Raw genomic sequence first — 7,412 nt, 5'->3', positions numbered from 1 at the left:
TACAATGACAGTCTACCAGGGAGCAGTGGGTTAACTGCCTAGTTCAGGGGCAGAAGAACAGATTTTTCTTCCCTTGTCACCTTTTGGTTACTGGTCCAACGCTCTAACCACTAGACTACCTGCTGCCCCAACTAGGATGTTGTTCTTTACAAGACAAGACCAATGCATAAATAAGACAACAAATATTAGTTAAAATATGGAACAGTAAATGAAAATGTTCAATATATCTTTCATTTTGGATCAAGGTCGCTAGTAGCCAGCTAGCTGACAGCAAAGGTGTCAGAGAGAAGATGTGCAGGAGCTTGCTGGGATTTGTAGTCTTGCATGAGGTCTACTTTGACGCTAATTAGCATCTTCTAATCTGAGAGTTAAAAGAGCTGAATATATTGATAAAAGTCACCTTGTCAAAGAGAGATTTACATTGTTATCAAAACGTCACGCCAGGGTACAGTGGCTTGTGAAATTATTCACCCTCCTTGGCATTTTTCCTATTTCCTTTCCTATAACTATTCCCCCCCCCCCCCCCCCCCCCCTCCCCTCCAAAGTCAATACTTTGTAGAGACACCTTTTGCAACAATTACAGCTGCAAGCCTCTTGGGGTATGTCTCTATAAGCTTGGCACATCTAGCTGCTGGGATTTTTGCCCATTCTTCCAGGCAAAACTGTTCCAGCTCCTTCAAGTTGGATGGGTTCCACTGGTGTACAGCAATCTTTAAGTCATACCACAGATTCTCAATTGGATTGAGGTCTGGGCTTTGACTAGGCCATTCCAAGACATTCAAATGTTTCCCCTTAAATCCCCTCTCAATCTCCAACACACGAATTCTAATACAATTACATATGTAAATAACTCCAAAGAAAATATCTTTAGATACAGCTCAATGCATAAACTGTAAACATTAACTTTGTAACCCATTAAAGTTACAACACATCATTTGATGTTGGGTGGAGATTTCAATTGTGTATTGCATCCAAGTCTAGACAGATCCAGACCAAAGCCCAACAATGTAATTTCAAAATCAGGCGCAGTAATCAACTCATTTCTAGAATCCTATAATTTGTCTGATCCATGGAGGAGAAGCTCCACTGCTAAACAGTACTCCTTTTTTTCTCCAGTCCACCGCTCATACTCTAGGATTGACTTTTTCCTGCTGGACAATAGAATTCTTCATTTTGTAACTAATAGCCAATATCACAGCATCTTTATCTCAGACCATAGCTAGATATCCGCTTTCCGGACCGTACTGTGTCACAACGCGTGTGGCGACTTGACCCACTACTACTATCCTGTAGTGCCTTTAAAAAAATACACATCAACTCACATTGATGTCTTTTTACAGATCAACTGCACCCCTGACGTGTCTCATTCTACTGTGTGGGAGTCGTTAAAAGCATATCTAAGGAAGCCAAAATATTTCATACACAGCGTATGACAACAAACAGCGCACCAAGTGCTTATTGGAGCCACCTCAACTCATTCTAGATGTGGACAACAGATATGCCTCTTCTCTGACTCCTGAACTATACAAAGAGAGACTGCTACACCAATCGAAATTTGACAATCTTTCCACCAAACAAACAGAGCAGCTTTTGATTAAGTCGAGGCAAAAATTCTATGAACACGGAGAGGAAGCTGGCAAATTGTAATCTCACCAGATTCGATAATCTGCTGCTAGCAGCACCATACCTGAAATATGTGTTGCAGCTGATTTAACTTCTACCAATCCCAAATAAATCAACAATCAATTTAAGCAATTCTATTCTGCTCTTTACTCGTCAGAGGCTCTTCCTGACACGTCTCGTATGCATGCATTTCTAGACAATCTGGACATCCCCTGTCTCAATTCAGATGAACAAATCAACATGGATGCCTCAATAAGTAATGAAGAAGCTACTCTGGCAATCCAGAGAGAGCGGTAAAGCCCCTGGGCCTGATGGCTTCCCTGTTGAATTTTATAAAGCATTCTCCTTTAAATTATCCCCTATCCTCAAATCAATGTACAATGAAATCCTTTCTAGTAGGAAACTGCCACAGACACTTACCCAGGTGACTATTTTTTTTTTCTTGAAAAATACAAGAATCCCTTAGACTGTGGCTCATACCGCCCTATAAGCCTTTTGTGTTTATAAAATTCTCACGTGCCGTTTAGAGACAGTGATGACTAATATAATTAACTCTGACCAAACCGGATTTATCTCTGGAAGGCAATCTTTCTGTAATATGCGACGGCAATTTAACGTTCTTTATTCTGGCCACTCAACTCTACAGCCAGAGGTTGTCATCTCTCTTGATGTTGAGAAGGCTTTTGACCGGGTTGAGGGGAAATATCTATTTACAGTACTAGAGAGATTTGGGTTTGGCCCGTCATTCCTTTCCTGGATTAAGATTTTGTACTCGTCCCAAGTGGCTTCTGTTCGCACCAACAATGTTACCTCCAGCTACTTCCCTCTCCACAGGGGGACCAGGCAGGGTTGCTGTTTATCCCCTTTCCTATTTGATATGACTATTGGACCTGTTGCTATTGCCCTGTAGGTGGAGGAGAGGATCAAGGGAAAATTAAGGGGCAACATAACTCACAAGGTGTCCTTATATGCTGACAATCTTATTTTATACATCTCTAACCCTGTGGAGTCTATACCCTATCTCTTGGACATGCTACAAGGTTTTGGGACATTCTCTGGTTATAAGTTAAACCTAACAAAAAGCATACTCCTCCCCATTAATTAGTTGGGTATGGAATTGGGTACGCCAATTTCCCATTTAAGGTGGAGCATCAGATCTTTACTTATTTGGGGATAAAGGTCACACACTCATTTAAGGCTCTGTTTAAACATAACTTCAAAACACTCCTGGAGCGCACTAAGCAGGATTTAATAAGGTGGTCGTCTCTTCCCATTTCATTAACAGGTTGCATTAATTCTATCAAGATAACTGTACTACCTAGGTTTTTGTACTTATTCCAAATGATTCCCATTTGTCTGCCAAAGTCGATATTCAAGCAACTGGACAGTTACATTTCCAACTTCATTTGGAATAAGTAAAGTCCATGAATGAGAAAGGTATATCTAGAGAGACCTTAGCCCACAGGTGTGTTAGGCCTTCCCAATTTTTTTGACACTACTACTGGTGAGCAAATATATCTAAATGTGTTTATTGGGTTTCTACACTTGAAAACAAGGATGGTCCAACTTGGGCCATCATTGAGTTACAGTCAATCCTTCCAACTTCTCCTGTCTCGCTCCTGTGCTCCCCAATGCCCATGAACCTTGGCACCCATGTTTTGAACCCCATTGTCAAGAACTCGCTTAAAATCTGATCCCAATTCTGAAGTCACTTTAGCCTTAAACAAGCAAGCGGCTTCTCTCCATTAACATCTAATCATCTCTTCTCAGTGTCGCAGATTGACAGTTCTGGCATACTAACGGTCTGGTTTTATGTATGACCTATTTGTTGATAATACATTCGTCTCATTCCATACTCTGAGGGTTGACAATAATATTCCCAATACCTACTTTTTTTAGATACCCGCAAACTCGTAGCTTTGCCAAAAAACATTTCCCTTCATTTCCACTCGAGCCCTCTAAGTGTCCAGTCGAGAGGTGCTTGGATCTTAACCCGTATCTGAAGGGTACAATCTCCAGATTATACGACATAATACAGAACATTAATCCGCCTTCCTTTGCAAATACAAAATCTGCACACTCAAATGACAGATTGGCAAAAATATACCCAAATGTTGACCCCAAGTCTTTGAGATGCCACCTAGAGTCCAGCGACTGTGGGACACATATTTTGGTCATGGGACCCCATTTTTGAGGCATTCTCACATATGTGTAATACAACTGTTAGCCCCAACCCAGTCATTGCTATTTTTGGGGTACTTCCCCTAAACCAGAATGCTATCACGCATCAGCTCGCCGCCTTGTCCACTTTCACTGGAAGTCTGCAAAGCCTCCCTCCTTTATGCAGTGGGTTAAGGAGGTGATGTCATCTCTGCCTCTGGAGAAGGTTAGGTACACTGTGCATGGGTCCCAACAAAGTTAGACTTAACCTAGTCCCCATTAATACAATACGTGGAGACCCTGTCTTTTTACTTAGTGTAACTTGCATAGTTTCGTAAGCAGTCATGTCTGTTCTAGTGGTCATTTGTGCTGATAAGGATTTTTATTGAACTTTTGTTTTCCATTGTTTTTGTTTCTATTACTGTTTGTTTCTGTTTTTCTTTCCTATTTAACTTACTTTTATAGATGCATTGGTGGGTGGGTGGGTGGGTGGTTTGGAGGGAGTGGAGGGTGGGAGTGGAGAAAGTGGAGGGAGGGAGGGGAGGGTGTGAGGGAGTGGGAGGGGAGGGTGCGAGGGAGGGAGGGAGGGAGTGGATGGAGGGTGTGAGGGAGGGAGCGGAGAGTGGGAAGGAGGGAGGGAGCGGAGGATGGGAGGAAGGGGTGGGAGGGAGGGGATGGATGGGAGAATAAGGGTTGTACTGTTTTTTTGTTGTTATATTTGAAAATATATAAATAAAGTAAAAAAAGAAAAAGCTCACGTAAAGTCAATATCAAAGCTCATTGTCTTTCAATGCAGAAAGCTACAGTACATATCAAGTAATATGTCAAGAGGTAGAGGCTTAGAGACATTCCTTATGACCTGAGGAAGAGAGGTAGAGACTTTCCTTACGACCTGAGGTAGAGAGGTAGAGATGTTCCTTATGACTGGGTTGGCGCCCCCCTTTGGGTTGTGCCGTGGCGGAGAACTTTGTGGGCTATACTCGGCCTTGTCTCAGGATGGTAAGTTGTTGGTTGAAGTTATCCCTCTAGTGGTGTGGGGGCTGTGCTTTGGCAAAGTGGGTGGGGTTATATCCTGCTTGTTTGGCCCTGTCTGGGGGTATCATCGGATGGGGTCTCCTGACCCCTCCTGTCTCAGCCTCCAATATTTATGCTGCAGTAGTTTATGTGTCGGGGGGTTAGGGTCAGTCTTATATCGGGAGTATTTCTCCTTCTTATCCGGTGTCCTGTGTGAATTTAAGTATGCTCTCTCTAATTCTCTCTTTCTTTCTTTCTTTCTTTCTTTCTTTCTTTCTTTCTTTCTTTCTTTCTTTCTTTCTTTCTTTCTTTCTTTCTTTCTTTCTTTCTTTCTTTCTTTCTTTCTTTCTTTCTTTCTTTCTCTCTCTCTCTCGGAGGACCTGAGCCCTAGGACCATGCCTCAGGACTACCTGGCATGATGACTCCTTGCTGTCCCCAGTCCACCTGGCCGTGCTGCTGCTCCAGTTTCAACTGTTCTGCCTGCGTCTATGGAACCCTGACCTGTTCACCGGACGTGCTACCTGTCCCAGACCTGCTGTTTTCAACTCTCTAGAGACAACAGGAGCGGTAGAGATACTCTCAATGAACGGCTATGAAAAGCCAACTGACATTTACTCCTGAGGTGCTGACTTGCTGCACCCTCGACAACTACTGTGATTATTATTATTTGACCATGCTGGTCATTTATGAAAATTTGAACATCTTGGCCATGTTCTGTTATAATCTCCACCCGGCACAGCCAGAAGAGGACTGGCCACCCCTCATAGCCTGGTTCCTCTCTAGGTTTCTTCCTAGGTTTTGGCCTTTCTAGGGAGTTTTTCCTAGCCACCGTGTTTCTTCACCTGCATTGCTTACTGTTTGGGGTTTTAGGCTGGATTTCTGTACATCACTTTGATATATTTGCTGATGTAAGAAGGGCTAAATAAATACATTTGATTTGATTTGATGACCTGGGAAAGAGAGGTAGAGACTTTCCTTATGACCTGAGGAAGAGAGGTAGAGACTTTCCTTATGACCTGAGGAAGAGAGGTAGAGACTTTCCTTTCAACCTGGGGAAGAGAGGTAGAGACTTTCCTTTCAACCTGGGGAAGAGAGGTAGAGACAGAAACTGAGCAAACTGTTCTGTGTTCACCGGGCATGGTCAAAACACAGAAGGAGGAGGGGCTAGGTGTCACAGCACAGAAGGAGGAGGGGCTAGGTGTCACAGCACAGAGGAGGAGGGGCTTGGTGTCACAGCACAGAAAGAGTGAAGGAGACCAAAAAGACATAGAACATAAAAAAATCTATATTCTTGATATACAGGCATTTGGATCATGGTGCTAAAACATGTACAGTTGAAGTCAGAAGTTTACATACACCTTAGCCAAATACATTTAAACTCAGTTTATTACAATTCCTGACATTTAATCCTAGTAAAAATAGCCTGTCTTAGGTCAATTGGATCACCACTTTATTTTAAGAATGTTAAATGTCAGAGTAATAGTAGAGAAAATGATTTATTTCAGCTTTTATTTATTTCATCACATTCCCAGTGGGTCAGGAGTTTACATACACTCAATTAGTATTTGGTAGCATTGCCTTTAAATTGTTGTTACAGGAATTAAGTTATCAATGTTCTTAAACCGAACTTCAATTAAACTACTCAGTCTGCCCCCCCAGAGTGTGTAAGATTCTGGTTGAATGAAACAGATGGAGAACCAGCCCACAATGGTCAAAACGTTATTTATGAGAGCTCTGAAATCCTTAACATGTACAAAGCCTTTTATATTGACACACACACACACACACACACACACACACACACACACACACACACCAATAGAGAACTCCACCCAGCTTTAGGCGGCTGTATTTTTCCACAATACCCAGACCACCTGTCTCCTTATCTTTTGCCAGCCTAACTGTTCCCAGGCCGTTGTTTCTCTCCCTAACTTAAGGAGGCCTCTTCTCCTGTTCCTTTCCCAAGGTCATCTTATCAACTCTGCCCTGCTCATTTTTTAAGTGGTTACAGTGTCTTACTCACACACAGTATTGGAATATAGTTTTTAACCCATTATTATAGCCTTATTTCGAATAAATTTCAACAGGTTATAAGGTTTCTGAGTGAAATCATTTAGTCAAACCTTTAATCATATAATTTCCATTACAATCCACCCGATTGACCAAATATTTCACATACACTATAACACATCTATTTTTATTAGATTCAGAAATGTCACACAAAATCTAACTAATTCGGTAATGTTACACAAAATCAAACTAATTCAGAAATGTCACACAAAATCTAACTAATTCAGAATATCAAAGAAAACAAATGCATATACTGTCACAAATTGAAAGTAATTCAGAATATCAAGGAAATCAAATACATATATTGTCAACACATACTTATCGATGACTGTTCTAAGCCTATCTCCAATCATAACACTTCGGATTAGGATTTTCGTCATGATCTTCATTTAAAGAAACAGTCTTACTAAGCCTTAAAGATAGTCTCATCTAACATGGGCTCCTCATAATTGAATGAATCCTCCACCAGTCTCGGCGGTAAGTTTTTGTCGTCCCACTGGTCTGAACTTGGAATCGGTCCGTATCTCACCATCTGCTCCGTTATT

This window comes from Salmo salar, chromosome 19 (genome assembly GCF_965601325.2).
Source record: "Salmo salar chromosome 19, fSalSal1, whole genome shotgun sequence".
Classification (NCBI taxonomy): domain Eukaryota; kingdom Metazoa; phylum Chordata; class Actinopteri; order Salmoniformes; family Salmonidae; genus Salmo; species Salmo salar.
Note: the sequence above shows the minus strand (reverse complement) of the source record.